This window comes from Macrobrachium nipponense, chromosome 4 (assembly GCF_015104395.2).
Source record: "Macrobrachium nipponense isolate FS-2020 chromosome 4, ASM1510439v2, whole genome shotgun sequence".
NCBI lineage: Eukaryota > Metazoa > Arthropoda > Malacostraca > Decapoda > Palaemonidae > Macrobrachium > Macrobrachium nipponense.
In genome coordinates, this window is record NC_061100.1 from 10,030,897 (window position 1) to 10,049,351 (window position 18,455).

Here is an 18,455-nt window from a genome sequence, read left to right on the forward strand (position 1 = left end):
CATACATCCCAAATACCTTTTTAAAATTAAAAAGGAATTTCCCTATGCATCACACGACCGTATAAAGTAATCAGAGCAGGTTTTAGTTTTTTTTTAATACATAAGTTATTATAAGTAGTGGTGGATTAAGCCCGACTGTACGCGCCGTAAAAATTAGAATATCTTGATTTATTTCATTAGTACACGTATTATCCTGTATTTACGGACTCACCGTCTGTTGTTCGAACTTCCCTAATGAGAAGTCCTGATAAGCGAGCGCTTACAGATACCTCTATAGTGATAAAAAACATTGATCTGTATCTAGTGTAATTGTAAGATCCATCTAGGGTATACAAAATATTATCTTACATCCTGCAAAATGAGGCGTGTTTATCAAAGGGAAATCCTATAAACCTTCAAACATATTAAAATCCGTTTGAACAAAAATGAGACAGTTAATCAAATAATAACTTATATAAAGGAACTATACATTTGTCTCATAAATCGTAACATTGTTCAAATGACCCAACAGAATTCTCCCACAACCGCAGTCGCACTTTGCACGCAAAATCTCGAGAAGCATGCACCCTTGAATGTCTTAGTGCGTGTAAAAAGACTTTGCTGGGAAATGAAATTTTAATCCTTCCCGACACTCTGAAATATAACGATTTCCGCGAACAAAGCCCTAAAAGTATACATATCGTGGATACGGAAGTTATAAATATCGCATTTTTTATTGTTGTTTTTCTAATTTTTAATCACGCCACCGGTCGTGGATGAATTTCTCTGATAATCTATCTAAAGTAATATCCGTAAAGTCATTCAAGCAGAGGTGATTCAGCAGAAATTTTTTTATCTTTTACCTGAATACCAGGAAGTTTCTCCACTGGCGAGTGATCTCTGGAAAAAACGGATGTAATTTAACACAAAATACGGTCTAAGGACAAACATAAAGCTATATACGTACCTTCGTGTAGACTCTCAATGAAATTTCAAAATAGAGATAAATGACGAAGTTGAAAAATGTTAGTAATAGGAGCCATTAGGAAATCAAATAAGCCCATATAATTTTTCCCTCAAATGTCATGCCATAAAAGATCGGACTTGGCGTATCTGCGTAGATTCTGTCGCTTAAACAAGGAAACGACTTCCGATAGTTTCCAGTGCGATGTACCGACGACATCTTATCTCTGTTAGGTTAGAATAAATTTTTTCACCAACTTGGACTTACTTAAAAGCTTTTACCAGATACCATTACCTAAGTGATTGTACCTCATACTCCGTTTTCAGCACACTCAGGGGACATTATCAATTTTTTACGTATGCCTCCGGCTTACGTTGCGCCCCAATTACAATATAGTGTTTGGAGACTTTTAGGGGATAACCTACATGCCTATATGGATGATCTTGTAATCTTTTCTAATACCTTAGAAGTACATTCACATAAAGTAGAGCTAGTGCTACAGAGACAAAGACAAATAATCTCAGAGTAAAATATCTAAATGTGAGTTTTTTAAAACCGAACATGTTTATCTAGGTTTTATGTGTCTGGTCAAGGTCTTAAAAGTAGTCCATGGTAAGGTGTCGGCTATTCATAACTTTCCGGTACTTATTAACGTAAAAGGGGGATACAGCACTTTTGCGCTGTAGTGGGTATTACAATCGTATGTAAATATGTAACTCTTCAATCATGACAGCTCCTTTAACAGATCTTACGAAGACGAGCTAGATTTATTATGGTCTGAAAAGCATCAACAGGCGTTCGATATCTTAAAAGCGGAAAATGCAGCTTACCTAACTTAAAAATCCCTGATTTAAATAAGGAATTTTTTTTTATTGCAACAGACGCCTCAGACCAAGGGGTAAGAGGGATACTACTTCAGTAATATGATAAACAGTTCTTCCCTATAGCTTTTTATTCACGTAAACTAAAGCCCTTTGAAAGTAAATATGCAGTAATAGGCAAGGAAGGGCTAGGTATCTTTAAACACTAGTACATTTTAAGTTCATAATCTATGGCTATCCTGATAAAGTCCTTACTGAACATGAGTCCTTTACCGAGTTTTTTCAAAGGCTTTAATCACAGTCCAAAAGGAACTCGGTGACAAATGATCATTCAGGTCTTTGGAGCCAAGATAAGATATCTACCTGGGAAAGCAAATATCATAGCTGACGCATATCCCGCAATCCCGCACCATACCGCAAAGAACCATTAATTAGACTAAAAAATATAGAAACATCCGTACCTATTGTTAAAATTAAAACCGTATCTAAACAAGAAAATTCCTTAACCCAAGAGATCGCGAGCATTGAATATCTGGGTTGGAGCGCAGAACTGTTACAAACTGAACAAAGCAAGAGTCAACAGACATAACCCAAACAATAAACACTTCGAACGGAAACAGAGTCAGCAGCAATAAACACCAAACAATAAACACTTCGAAACGGAAACAGGGTCAGCGGCTAAGCAAACCAATAAACACTTCGAGCAGAAACCCTAAAGCAAAAATATATTTAAAGTATGTGTATCAGAATAATGTAATCAAATGTAATATTATATGTAGGTCCGTGACGAGGAAAACCCGAAGAACACAGCAGATGACTAACGACCAGGTAGTAGTAATAATCTCTCTCATACCAATCGTCATAAACTGGTTGCATTCCGTCATCCAGGGTTCCCTCCTTTTCACAGAAAGCCAAATCACTGTTTTCTGGCCTACAATGCTTACAGATATAAAAAGCACATAACTGATTGTAACACGTGTCATGAAAACAAGGGACACACTAAGACACCTGTCAGTTTAGGGGCCTATCCTGTGCCAAATCAATCCTTGAAAGAATATACTTAGAATTATTAACAGAGTTACGAGTCTGACAGAGGGAATAAACACTTCTTAGTGTTAATAGTTCCTTGACACGTTATATAGAATTAATAGCACTAAAAACAAACACCGCAATTGAGTGCATTAGGAATATTTATGAGTTCTAAATCAGTAAACATGGAATTCAACACATGATAATCTGACTCGGGTGGTGTAAATCAATAATAATCTCCATAACACGTGGTGTGAATTCCTTTCCATTAAGAAAACCAATAATATATTTTATCACCCAGAGTCAATCGGTTTGGTAGAATAACTGATAATTAAATAGGAAGTGTCAATGTCTTACGAGTTACAACTCGTGATATTGGATCCGAACTGGATTATAGCGGTTCTCGCGGTTTTAAATACCTTTATCATTTATATCTTGTATCTATAGAATTGATGCCGCAAGTAGCCTTATACGGTACGCCGCTAGAACACTTTTCCACATATTCAAGCCAACCATTAATTTATCAAATATATATAAAAAAATATATAAATAAATAAATATAAAAAATAAAATAAATATGGATACAAGTGGAGTCAATATAATACACTCCGTAAGAAGTCGGAAGGGTTACAAATTATAATAAAAAAGGAATCACGATAATATCAATAAGCAAAACGTAACCATTAAATATCCAAATATATATGCGTAAAGATTTGAACACTAACTTAACGCTTTAGTAATGACAAATAAGCTAAAAGTTCAAACACATATCCAAAACCTACTGACATATTGTCTGTCCCGGTGATTTATATTCGTAGTCAATGAAAAAAAAAAAATAATAAAATAAAAAATAATAATAATAATAAATAAAATAAAATAAAAGAGATTTTAAAGTCAGGAAGTCTAGAAGTGAAAATGTTATCTATGAAATAATCCTATATGAATCTTATACAGGGCTAATAATATATATAGAATTTGTATGGAAACCTTTTTCATTAGTTTCAATAAGGAATATTTAATTTAACATAATCATGCAGTTTTCCAACATGAAACTAATTTATTGTTTCACTTTTGTGGTACTGTTTTTTTCAGACATTCTTCTCATGTGGGTCGAGTATTAAAAAAACAAAAAAATTTATCCTAAAGTCGTATCTCTTACAGCAAGTAACGTAACTCTTAAGCTGGTGACGACGTCATCAGTTCTGGAAGGTCTGTCGCGTCTGCCGTATCAGCATTGATTCCTTTAACCTCAAATATCTGCTTGCACAGGCTTCATCTTGCGCTTGCAAAGCAGATTGACTGGAGAAAGGAATGCTTAGTTCATGAACTTCACATGTGGTTCATAGGTCACATGACAGGCCACATAACATATTCTTATCCGTGTGTGTAATGCAATTAGTTAAGGCCTTGCAATCATTTTAAAATTAATGAACAAAATAAGCAAATAGAATTTCTATAACAACAAAATGAATTAATTTTTTTTTTTTCTGAACCTCATAGACATTTAGAAGTATCAAGATATGTATATATGAAATATTTACTTGCAACATTAGCCTATTACAATTCAAGTAAAACATTCATGGGAAAATGTCACATTTTCTTGGAAAACCCAAAGTTTATTTAGAAATTAGTTACATAGTGGGTTTTTTTCGTTGCATCTCCTACCTATTAATAAAGTTTTTAAAAAAATTAACCTCAGAGGATGCGCACGAGAAAACTGAATATGAAACTTTTGTTAGGGCACATAGAATCATGATTAATATTCTCTTTGACTCTTATGCTGCCTGGCAATCTTACAAATAGCTCCATTTTCCACTTCTTTGTCTAGTAACTTACTACCAGTAATATCGAATTTTCTTTGAGATTCGTAATGATATCTATTTATTTGTTATAATTATGGATATTTTTACAGTCATCATAGACCTGGATAGGTTCACTCATTGTTAATGCCATGGATAAAAAGTTTGTACAGCTGACTCTTTTGAATTCCAAAATATCAGCGAATTCATGTGGGTTAAGTCTGGTCTAAATGGCTCTCTTCCCTCCCCTGTATTTGGATGTTGTCTGAATTTACTTTGCCCTTGTGACAAGTATAATTTCACTTGCAGGCTGATTAATGGAACCTGGTTGCAGTATCCTGCAGTACGAGAGTTTCACATCGCAACTTCAAAAAATCGTTCGTCGCAGCGGACGACGGCAGTCGAGTAACAACCGCCTACAATGTGAAAGGAATAAGCACCATCATGGACTTCTTCGACCGACACCGTATCTCGTCGTTAATCTCGTTTTAATGCGGAACGCTCCAGCGACTGTCGGAATCGACTACGAAAGGGACATACTTCCGACGTTTACGACCCGAAGGATATTCAACTCTACTTTGCTGGCGAAGGACTCGTGCTGGGATGATCTATTCATCGCGAACGTAATCGTGTAGCTTGTTTTAACCATTGAAAAAGGCCGTTTCATTGGCTATAGGTGGTTGTCTGGAACTGTGTAATGGACGAAAAGTTGTTCGAAAGCTAGTTAAATGTGAAGTAGTATAACCTCGGTCATGTATCCTATATATATACATTATTCAATAATAACAGAATCGAAATATATTTTTTGCGTGTAAGCACTAGGAATCTATATATAAATGATCATAAATAACAGAATCTAACTCTATCTTTGCGTGTACGCAATAGGAATCTATTTAAAGTGCACATATATTAATCATAATTATATGAATCCATATACATATGTATAAACAAATCAGGTAGCCTATAATCAATCTGTTACCTTTTTTCTTACCAATATCTGCAGTTATTTATGAGTTAGTATATGAATTAATGGATCAGATATATAACAGTTAGCATAAAAATCCACGAATCAATCAGCATAAACATTAATAATTTTATCAATTCATATATGAAATTTTTTATCAGTTAAAATATGATTTTTATCATGTTAATCTTCATTCTATGCAATTATCAGAGTACATTAGTATTTTCTGTAGCATATGTATCTTAATGAGATGAAGTGAAAAACTGTATCATTATATATCACGTGATCACTATTATTTACCAATATCATTGTTTTATATTTTATTACTTGAATCAATTCATGTACACCATGAATTTTTATTACTAATATATATATATATATATTCACATAGTGTCTGTATCACACTCCTATAAGTCAAATGCAAGTCAAGTTTGAGTAATATTCAGTAGCTGGTTTTGGTAGCTGACCGAGCTGATGTAAGTGTTTACATAATAAAAATATGGAATGTTAGTCCATATATATAAAAGATTGCTTGCAGGAATGTGATCAGACTAGAGACGCTAAAGATGACGTATACAATAAGTATGTAGGCTAAGTTGACATGCCGTCATCTGTGGTCATTCATTTGTTTTGAAACAGTCCAAGCTCCCTGCTTGAGACAACTACCGCCTACGTGATCTGTAGTGTGTCTCATTTTGATTGTGTGTTCGTATGAAACTATGTCATTGGTATGTATGTTCATATGTTCGAACTACTGTCTATTCCTTCATAACTTGTAACAGAGATGGTAGACAAGGAGAAGAGAGTTAGCTATCGTCATTAGAAGACCTGTACCTCTTTACCTAATCTTTATCATGTAGAGGAATAGGATTAGCCATCATCATTGGCAGAAGCGATCAAGCTATCGTTATTAGAAGACTTGTACAATCATACCTGATCTTCACCATGTAAAACTTCAGAAGAATATATAATTTTTTATACTTAGTGTTTTCTACAAGAACCTCACCGAACCATGAGTTTAACACATCGTCGTAAAGATAATACCGACTTCGTAAGTGATCTACAAAACCCCAGACACTCCATTGAAGATGGAAGTGCAATACCAACCGACTTAGCGTATAGATTATCGCTAGTCTAACATTACCTCATAGGGCGCCTTATCATACAAGGCACAAGCCCTAATATATGACCTATGAGTAGAAGCCCTGGGGCTGCAAAGGCGCCCAATGCAAATGGTCATATGCAGAGGTGGTCAAAGCACCACCCCCAAAGGTAAAGATCCCTTTGGAATGTTCCCACCCGGAGCAAAGAGAGAAATAGCAAAGACCGGCTCCCCTGGTCCGCACAAGTGTCCCGTGTGTGGTCTGGGATTCAGGACTTTCCCTGGGATGCGTCTGCACATATGGGCGTCGTGAGAGTGGCGGCAGTAAATGATGAGATCCTGGGTGATTTGCCCCGGGATTTCATAAAAGAGAGAATGCGCAAGATGCGCCAGACCCCTGAGTATCAGAGGGCACTTCTTGGGCTGAGAGATCAGCCACTGGGCAAAGGGGAGGCGGAATCTGTGCTTGAGCGCCTCTCCAATTCCAAACTGTGCGAGACTTATCTGAGGGAGAGTACCCAAACCTCTCTCACTGCCTCCTACGCTGATATTGCTCCGGTGGCGGCGGAGGTCATTTCATGGTGAGGCGCTACCCCGGGCGGCGGAGGTCCTTTCATAGTGAGGCGCTACCCCAGGCAGCCCTGATGGGTACCACGGTGATGCCAGTAGTGAAAGTCCAAATTTGGAATCATATGCAGGACGTTTCTCACTATCAGAGTCCTCTAAACCATCTAAATACTCTACCCCAAAGGTGTCAAAGAAGGTGGAGAAGGTGGATCTCAAGGGTGTTGAGGTTGCCGAGTCTGTCTGGGTGACTTGGGGAGCAGTAACGACGCAGGTTGGACTGCGGGTTTATGCTTGGCTGAAGGGCCAGGCTGCCCGTCTGCCGGAGCTGCGGGTGACGATCCGGAGTTGCCACGTAGCAGGGTTGACCGCAGGGGCCCCGGCTTCGGACGGGACCCATGCTGTGGAGCGGCCCTGCTCTCCCCGAGCTCTAGCAGCGAACGGGATTGTGCCATGTCTCCCCAGAACATCCAGGTAGGGAGCCCTGCCGGCGCGCCAAGCCCTATCGATGAACGGGTCAAAGCACAAAGGCGAGGTAACTGACGGAGAACTGGCGGTGGCGGTCCGGACAGGCCTAGCGACCCAAGTATAAGTGGGGACTCTGATGGTGGGGACGGTAATGATGGGTTGTGGGGTCTATACTGGCACATTTTGGACTTGTCAAGCCATGAGGCTGGATCCCCGCTGCTGACGGGGCTGAATGACGATCATTCAGCGCCAGCTTCCCTCTCCAGATAACCTCAGCGGAGACGCCGGGGGGCTCCTCGAGGCCATGGAGGGTTGTCTGGCTCAGCATAAGCCTGGCCTCTATAACCAGCCCATTAGGGCGGCGAGGCCGGGCCGAGGTGGTGGGAGGGGGCAAGGAAACCCTAACGAGAACGTCTCTGCGCGTGTGAGGAGGAGGAGAGAATATGCTCGGGTGCAGCGAGCCTTCACCAGTTGAAATGCCCACCACAAGATCGGTGGCTAAGGGTGGAGCGAGAGAGGCTCCACCATCGGCCCAGGCCGCGGAAACGCCTGGCAGTTTTACATCCCCGTCAAAAGGGGATAGGCTGAAGGGGTCTGGCAAGAAATGGGTAGAGCCAAGCCCTCGTTTCTAACCCCAGAGAGAATTTCCAAAGCGCGCTCTGGTGCGTCTGGCCAGGCCCCTATCTCCCCCTCCCCCAATACCATCACTGGGGGAGGAGATATTGCTGGAATGGGGGGGAGTGGTGGCTCTCCAAAAAGGAATCCTGCCGGGAAGGAAATAGTTGGTGTGCCCGGCAAAACAATAGAACTGATAATCCTGTATAGTGGTGCTGGTTCGCTGTCTGGATTGGTGTGCGGCGTATGCAATACATCTTTCCAGTCGGCGAGCCTGTACCAGAGGCATATGAAAAAGCACTATTCAAATGGTTTTCATGTTCGGGCGCACCAGATGTTCACGGACCTTCTTGACTGCCGCCACAGTCTCAGGGCACTATCCGTTCTGTGTGCGACCTATGAGTGGAAGCCCTGGGGCTGCAAAGGCGCCCAATACAAATAGGTCATATACGGAGGTGGTCATAGCACCACCTCCAAAGGCAAAGATCCCCTTGGAATGTTCTCCGCCCGGAGCAAAGATAGAAATAGCTAAGACCGGCTCCCCTGGGCCGCACAAGTCCCGTGTGTGGTCTGGGATTCAGGACTTTCCCCGGGATGCGTCTGCACATGTGCAGGGCGCACCCGGGGGAATATAATAAGAGCAAACCTGTCCTGAAGATGGATGGATGTATGAGTTTTAGGGCAAAAGCCCAGGCACTGGGGCCAAAGAAGCCATTCAGCGCCGTAATGGATAACATCTTGACTAGCATGGCGTCGTGAGAGTGGCAGCAATAAATAATGAGATATTGGGTGCTTTGCCCAGGGATTTCATCATAAAAGAGAGAATACACAAAATGCGCCAGATGGGTACCTTGGTGATGCCAGTAGTAAAAGTCCAAATTTGGAATCATGTGCAGGACGTTTCTCACTATCAGAGTCCTCTAAACCATCTAAATACTCGACCCCAAAGGTGTCAAAGAAGGTGGAGAAGGTGAATCTCAAGGGTGTTGAGGTCGCTGAGTCTGTCTGGGCGACTCTGGAGAGTGGTAGCGGTGCAGGTTGGACTGCGGGTTTACGCTTGGCTGAAGGGCCGGGCTGCCCAACGTCTGCCGGAGCACCGGGTGACGATCCGGAGTTGCCACGAAGCGGGGTTGACCACAGGGGTCCCGGCTTCGGACGGGACCAATGCTGTGGAGCGGCCCTGCTCTTCCCGAGCTCTAGCAGCGAAGGGGATTGTGCCATGTCTCCCCAGAACATCCAGGTAGGGAGCCCTGACAGCGCGCCAAGCCCTATTGATGGACGGGTCGAAGCACAAAGGCGGGGTACCCGACGGAGAACTGGCGGTGGTGGTCCGGACAGGCCTAGCGACCCAAGTATAAGTGGGGGGACTGATTATTATTATTATTATAAAGTTAAGATTTACCAGCCCAATGAGTCTAACCAGACTCTTACAGTGCTGGCCCGAAATAATTCGGGAGGAAATTATTTAAAAAATACGCTCATACAATGTTATGTCTAAAACATGGAATGGTATGGAATGAAGTTAATGAATTATAATAAATTATGATAATGAGGGGATTGTTAAGGGATATATGAGGTTGGAATTTAAATTATATGAATTGAACTTATAAAAGACTGAAATAGATAAAAATGACAAAAGTCATCTATTTAAAATGGTATATGTTAAATCTTATTAATCAAATTAGTCTTTTTTAAAAATATTAATACTCTATATAAAGAAAAATTATCTGATTCTGATAGTATTTCTGATAATGATTTATTGCCTAAATATAAATTTCTTTCTCTATTAAAAATTAGGCATTCACATAAAATATGCTTGACTGTTAAAATTGTATTGCACACATTGCAATGAGGGATGTTCCCTTGTGGAGTTATCATTAAATACTCGTGAGTTAGTCTTGTGTGGCCTATTCGTAATCTTGTTAATATTACTTCAGCTCGTTTTTCATTTTGTACTGATGTATTCCACAAGTCTACTTTCTGTTTGATGCACTTTAATTTATTGGTGTTTGCTTCACTATCCCACAGATTTTGCCATTTTGTTTTTATGCACTGCTTCACTGAGTTTATATAATCTGTAGCAGGCAATTTATTGTCAAAAATTGGTGAATTTACCCCAGACTTGGCCTTTTCATCTGCCTTTTCATTACCTTGGATTCCAACATGGGCAGGAATCCAGCATATTTCAATGTTAACCCCGCGTGAATATAATTTATTGATGATTTGTTTAATTTCCTTTACTAAAGGGTTCTTATGTGAATAACTCTTGAGAGATTCAATTGCGCTTCTTGAGTCAGAATATATTACAAATTTAGTATTCAGTTTATTATTCGACAATTTTATTAGATTGATTGCCAATATAATTGCTGTTAACTCAGCAGTAAAGACAGTTGCTTCAATTGGCAATGAATTCTGACTTATTTTGCATGATGACACTGCAGCACAACCAACTCCTACAGAAGATTTGGATCCATCAGTGTATATTGCTTTATGTGGGCCTTTACTTCGAATGTGTTCTAATGTATACTGTTTATAGCGATCTGAAGTATAATCTTGCTTTTTTGACAGATGATAAAGGTTAGAACATACTTTGATTTTCTTCATCATCCATGGAGGTGGAGAATTTGAGGGTGGGAGTATATTTACTCTAACACCAATAGATTCCAATAACCTATTAGCTCTTATTGGAAAAGGTGGTTCGTGATTACTAATAAATATATCTCGCATGGCAAATAGTTTTTTTGTGGGGGAATCAGTGGACGTTATCTTTAAAGCACTTCTCATTGTTACAAGGTCACGATGTAAGGATAATGGGGGTTCGCCACTTTCACAACATACTGAAGTGTATGGAGAAGATTTAAAGGCTCCACTACAAAGTCTCAAGCCTCGAGTGTGGATAGAGTCTAAGGACTTCAAGGTATTTTGTGATGCTGACCCATAAATTGGACTTCCATAATCTATTTTGGATAAAACTAGTGCTTTATATATCATAAGCAATGTTTGTCTCTTAGCTCCCCAAGTAGTATGAGACAATTTTCTTATCAAATTTAAGGCACTATTACATTTATTTTTTACAAAGGCTATGTGTGCTTTCCAGTTAAGATGAGTGTCAAACACCAAGCCTAAAAATTTTACAGTATTACTAAACTGAATGAGGCTATCACCTAATTTAAGATCTATGTCTTGATTCTGTTTCCATCTACTATTTTTGTAGAACATAATTGCTTGGGTTTTCTCTATAGAGAGCTTAAAGCCTACTGACAAAGTCCAGTTGTGGATGTTTTTGATAGCTTTATTAAGAATTCTTTGTAGATGACGAAGACTGCTTGAGGAATAATATATAGCAAAATCATCTACGTACAAGCTATTTTGTACTCCCTGTGGTAACTGCTTTACGATGTTATTAATAGCTAGAGCAAAAAGTGTTCCACTCAAAACACTCCCTTGAGGGACTCCAAAATCTAAATTGAAGGAGCACAAGCAGCCAGCAGCAGCTGCAATGATGATGGTGGTGGTTTTTGCTCAGGACCACCAACCAGCCTTCACCACTACTGTACTTACTGTTTTGAAAGGTTCAATGAAAGTTGATTGGATTCCTTCCATTTTGCAGAGAGAGAGAGAGAGAGAGAGAGAGAGAGAGAGAGAGAGAGAGAGAGAGAGAGAGAGAGAGAGAGACACATTTGTATGTGGTTATTATTGATGGCTTTTTGAATTGCTTGTTGCAGCCGGCCTCTTTTCCTGATGCTGCCGGGCTGCCTTCCTTCCTTCTTGGAGTTGCCTTTGCCTTTGCCTTTGCCTTTGATGAAATGTGAGAGAGAGAGAGAATATAAGAAGAGAAGGATGGTTAGCTTGGAGTTGAAGGTTTTGTGGGTGCCAGTGTGCTTGTGATGGCATTTGAGAGCCCAATGTAGACCAGTGGGAAAATGGATGGGAATTTCTTTGAGACTGAAGGGAATTTTTTGCAGTGAGTAGTGAGGTGAGCTGAGTGAAGAAAGAGCAAGCAAGCAGAACTGGCTTATATGATGATACTGTGGAGGAGAAAGAAAGTTTGATTGATGGATTGGCTCGTGACACAAGAAGTTAGTTGTTAGTGGACATGAGGCTGGATCCCCGCTGCTAACGGGGCTGAATGACATCATTCAGCGCCAGCTTCCCTCTCCGGATAACCTCGGCGGAGACGCCGGGGGGCTCCTCGAGGGAATTGGAATTGGACATCGGACATCGTCGACGCAGTGTTCATTCAACCAACGCTTAAGAAGATTAAAGGAAGATTATCAGCGGGGGTGACCTAAATTGGCTTACTTGTGGACGAATCTCTTGGTATAAATACCACCTTTTCTGTAAACTTTTCTCATTCATATACCTGAAGAGAGAGACAGCAGTCTCTGAAATATAGTATTTTCTCTCTACACATTTTGGTGTTTTTATGGGCTCCTTTTATTAGATGGAATTCTGTTGTTACAGAACACTTTTACCAGTCATTGTCAGCCCATTATGGAATTCAACCGCCTTTCCACGATTCTTCACTCACTTCCAGAAGTCAAGCCAGTTTTCCGCAAGTTTGAAAAAGAACTGAACAGACTACACGGCTGAAAAACCAAAAACACTTTTTGGAAGAATGCCTCAAAGAACAAGTACTTCCAAAAATGTACGGAGGTTCGGGAGATGGACTCTGCAATCAAACCCCTTCCCTCTATCACACAAGATTTTCCTGGAAGAAAGAATCACCAATACGAGAAACGACATCTTCGTGCTACGCAGAGTGATATATGGAACTCAATCTAATCTTCGCCTCCTCACTACGGACCACGTATACAGGTATCTGATTTCATTCTGTTCCGACATTGCTGCCTATAATAGCGTGACTCATTCCAACAGACTTTTACGCAAGTTAAATAACCTAATAGATAATAGCGCATGGAATAATCTTGAACAACAAGACAAAGTTTTAAACTTATCCAACACCCCCTTACTGTAAATCAACATTTAGTTTTAAATTTAGGCTTATCCTTTGCCCTTATGCCAGACCGCAAAAACAACCTAGACTTCATAGTGGCTTTTGACAAATTCATATCTGACAAAAACTACAGCCGTGAAGAGATATGTTTAAAAGGAGTGTTACTAAATGCCTTAACTGACCTTCATAAGAAATATCCTGTTCCCCGCAGATTCATGATAGCCATCCACTCGCTAAAAAAGTTAGATGTTATAATAAGTAGATCCGACAAAGACGGCAAAATTGTAATAATGGACAAAGACTTCTACCTCGACAAAATCAACCAGCTCCTTAGCGACACAAATACTTACGAAAAACTGACGAAAAATCCCCTCCAGAACGTTCCCACAGAATTTTTTCGGAAAGTAAGATTAATTGGCCAAGACAAAAAGAGTATTGAACTATTAGAGAAATTTAAAGTAATTAATAATCCTAAATTACCCTACTTTTATGGTCTTCCCAAAACTCACAAAGACAATCTTCCATTCAGACCCATCGTTTCATGCGCCGGAGCTTTCAATTACAAAATTTCTAAATGGTTAGCTGGCCTCCTCCTCCTTTTTTAGGCACTTTTTCTCCCAGTCACATCAAACATTCGGAAGACTTTTGTCACAAATTCAGAGAAGCACATATACCACTTCACAACATAAAACTTTTAAGCCTTGACGTAGACTCCCTATTCACAAAAGTACCAGTACAGGACGTTCTTCAGTTTTTAAGGGAAAAATTATCCCCCTATTCAGATCATTTCCCTTTGGCACTTGACAAAAAATAAAGTTAGTTGAATTATGTGCATCTAATAACGTATTTTCATTCTGGGAATCATTCTACAAGCAAAAATTCGGGTGTAGTATGGGTAGTCCTTTAAGTCCTATTTTAGCCAATCTGTACATGGAATACTTTGAAACTACAGTAATAAATGCAATAAAACCCAAAAACATGCTGTGGATGAGATACGTGGATGACATACTAACATTTTGGGATAATAAGTGGGGTAATTTTAATGAATTCCTCTCAAAATTAAACGCATTAGTGCCCAGCATCAAATTTAAAGTTGAATGGGAAACAGACAACAAAATTCCTTTTCTTGATGTTTTAATAATCAGAGACACGACAGAATACAAATTTACCATATACAGAAAACCAACGTTCTCACTTTCACATATTCACTACTTTAGCTATCATGACAATACTATCAAGATAGGTCTAGCTAGCAACCTATTCTTAAGAGCCTTACGAATTTGTTCCCCAGATTTCCTGGAAAAAGAATTTGAACTAATTCGCAAGCAACTTTCATCTTTAAAGTATCCTGACCATATAATTGAGAAAGCAATTCAAAAAGCAAACGTAATTTTCTACCGACCCCCTAAAGACAAGACCAGAGACACACCCAACAATAAAATAAAAATTCCCCACCTGGAGACGATTAAGAGAGTAACTCACACCCTTGGGAAATCCAACCCTTTTGCATTTACCTACCCAAATACCTTAGCCAAATCCCTGATTAACGTCCAACAAAAGACATCGCCCAAAGACTCTGTGGTATATGAGATCCCATGCCAGGACTGTGACCAATCTTACATCGGATTTACAGGTAAATCACTTCCCCAGAGATTAATACAACACAAACGGTCAGTTAGGTATGGACAACAGAACTCGGCTATTTTCAATCATATAAATGAACATAACCATAGAATAAACTGGAATATGTCACGTGTAATTTATAGCAGCAACTGCCGGTACAAGAGTCAAATGATGGAATCGGCCTTAATAAAAGAGAAGCAGGTAATGAACATCTCAAAAGGGAATTGGACATCGGACATCGTCGACGCAGTGTTCATTTAACCAACGCTTAAGAAGATTAAAGGAAGATTATCAGCGGGGGTGACCTAAATTGGCTTACTTGTGGACGAATCTCTTGGTATAAATACCACCTTTTCTGTAAACTTTTCTCATTCATATACCTGAAGAGAGAGACAGCAGTCTCTGAAATATAGTACTTTTCTCTCTACATTTTGGTGTTTTTATGGGCTACTTTTATTAGATGGAATTCTGTTGTTACAGAACACTTTTACCAGTCATATATATATTATATATATATAATAGTATATATATAGATATATATAATGTATGTATGTATATGTATAGATATATTTATGTATGTAGTATGTATGATGTATGTATGGATGTATGTATGTATGTATGTGATGTGTGAGTGTACTCTAGCGTGTTTAGGTTTATGAGTGAATGTTTGTTGGTGTGTAGGTATGTTTAGACAAAGAGACTGCCGTAATAGATTAGAAAAATTTTCAGCTATTCGTTTAGATGAGTCTGTAATAAATTATAGCAGTATTACTTCCAGACCTTTTAGTGACTTTTTATGTTGTATACGCTTCTTTGGTTATGTCTTTTATACATTACGAGAATAAAATGAACTTCGTGCCAACTAGTCGGCAATGAATTAGAATAATTAGATGGAGTGTGCATCTCGTCGCTGGATGACACTCATTTTCGTCAAGCAATAGGAATGGGATGAGACGTTGCTCACCTTATCCATAATTTCGTTATCATCAAAATCGTAATTTTCATCACGGCAGTCGATGTCTTTGTCTGAAGAGCAAATGACAAGATATTACAATATTTCAGACGATTTGCGCAAAAGCCCTCGATGAACTATTAATTTGTATGTTTCTTCAATTCGTTATTTTCAAAATAATTATTAACTAATGTGTACATATATATATATATAATATATAATAATATATAGAATATATATATATATATATATAATATATATAATATATATATAAATTATAATATATATAACATATATATAATATATATATATATATATATATATATAACATATATATATATATAGTATATATATAATACAATAGTTAATAATCTGTTTGGTTAACATAACGAAATGAAGAAACATGCAAATAAATAGTTCACTGAGAGTCTGGCGGACTCAAGACTACTGGGAAATGACAGCAAGAGTCTAGGGAATTGTGACTCAGATTAGGAATGGGAACTCCTAGTGGTCAAAATGAACCTTTATAATCCCATCTGGAATTTGGGTGCGCCTGTCTTCACATAGTCTTGAGTACCCCAGACTCTACGAGGCTATCGATAATTATAGTTTACAACCCGTGAACTATTTATTTTGCATGTTTCTTCATTTCGTTATGTTCAACACAAATTATTAACCATTATACAAATAATGTGTGTGCGCGCGCGCGTGTGGGTATGTACGTATCTTCAGGCATAGGGACAGATGCCTTTGTGAGACGTTTTACGCTGTATACACAAAGTCAAGGTCACTGCCGAAACGATCCCCACCCAAATGCTTCAATCAATAAGAGCAAGTAACAGAATGAAAACTAATGTAATAATAGTTACACCCCGTGTATATATATATATATATATATATATTATATATATATATATATATATATATATATATATATATATTTATATAAATAATATAGCGTACATAATTAACCACCCCCTAAGTAACAAATCATTTCAAATATGAATAATACCCTCAAATCCCTTCCCACCAACATTCCCCTTTCTCTTAGAGCTATAAAATGGGATACTGGATATACAAACATACGTATACACGCAAATATATTGTATATAACACATTTACTTACCTTTGTAATATGTTATACATTAAAAGGTCCTTCTGTAACTTCACTAGTACGAAATTTTGAATATTTTACCGTTCACTTCGTTATACGGAACTGAACGACACAAAAAATGCTTGACTTCCTGTTCGCCATCTTTTGTTTACTGCCTTATCTGTGATAAACAACAATGTGTCTCTTCTAGCTGGGCTATGGTAGTAACTTCGTTTGTTACAGTTCCGACATAAACAATGCACCAATAAGAGCTTCGGCTCAGGAAACATCAAATTGCGGTTTAATTCAAAACTCAATCACATACAATAGGTAGCAATATATGGCTTGTATTTAGACATTATTATATATATTATATATATATATATATATAGATATATATATATATATATATATATATATAGTTATATATATATTATATTATATATGGATTTTGATAATCTAAATAATAATAATGATTTTAACATAACTAAGGCAAGACAGTTATATTTTGGTAGTTAACAAACAATTTACAAGTAAATTCTATATAATCCTTTAATTCAAAACAAAGCTAAACTTATTCCAGTAGAAATGGTGTGAAATTCCTGGAAGCATGGAAGTACACGATTCAGCCTAAATGTAGGGTCATGCGGATCGAGCTGTCGTCACTTATTGTTTTCATAAATTCGGCAACGGATAGCAGAAAGGGTTTCATCTACAGTGAGCATATTCACCTTTAGACATAACACAAGTTGTTTACAAAATGCGGTGATCTTATAAGCCTATAATTGCTCTCCATAATCGGCCAACTGGATACGCTAATCCTCTCTGCCGTTCTGCTAGGTCAAGTAGGGAACAAACAATAAGTCATTGTAGTTTACTTTCGTTGTGTTTATTTATACTCCCTGAAATAATGAAAAGAATAATCGTTCACATGACAATATACTTCACTGATACTTTCAGTATATGTGGCTTTATTCCATACGTACTTCTGAGGTATCCTCCACAAAAATATGTTTTCTATTTTATTGATATTTGTTTAGGAACCAAGCAAGGATTCATCTTTCATTTACAGTAATTATCATCTACGTATATCATTGCAATATTATTTGCTCACTTCATGAATATTATTTATCTAGGATGTAATCCTATTATCTTATTCAATTCTATGTATTTATTTGTTTTACATATCAGAGCACAGAAAAAAATATGTATACAAAACGCTTGCTTAATTTGCTATAATGAATTTTCACAGGAAACTCAACTTTTATGCCATAAAAATAATTGCGAGCTTTTCTGGGACGTTTTTATCTGTGACTTTATTACTTGGATTCGTTATAGTGAACTGAACTGAACTACACAAAAATTGCTTGACTTCCTGATCCCCATCTTTATTTATTGCCGGATCTGTGATAAACAGCAATTTGTCTGTTCTAACTTGCTATGGTATAACTTACTATTAGTAACATCATTTGTAACTGAAGCAGTTCAAGTTACCACAAGTGCAACAGACATTGTAGAATGAGAG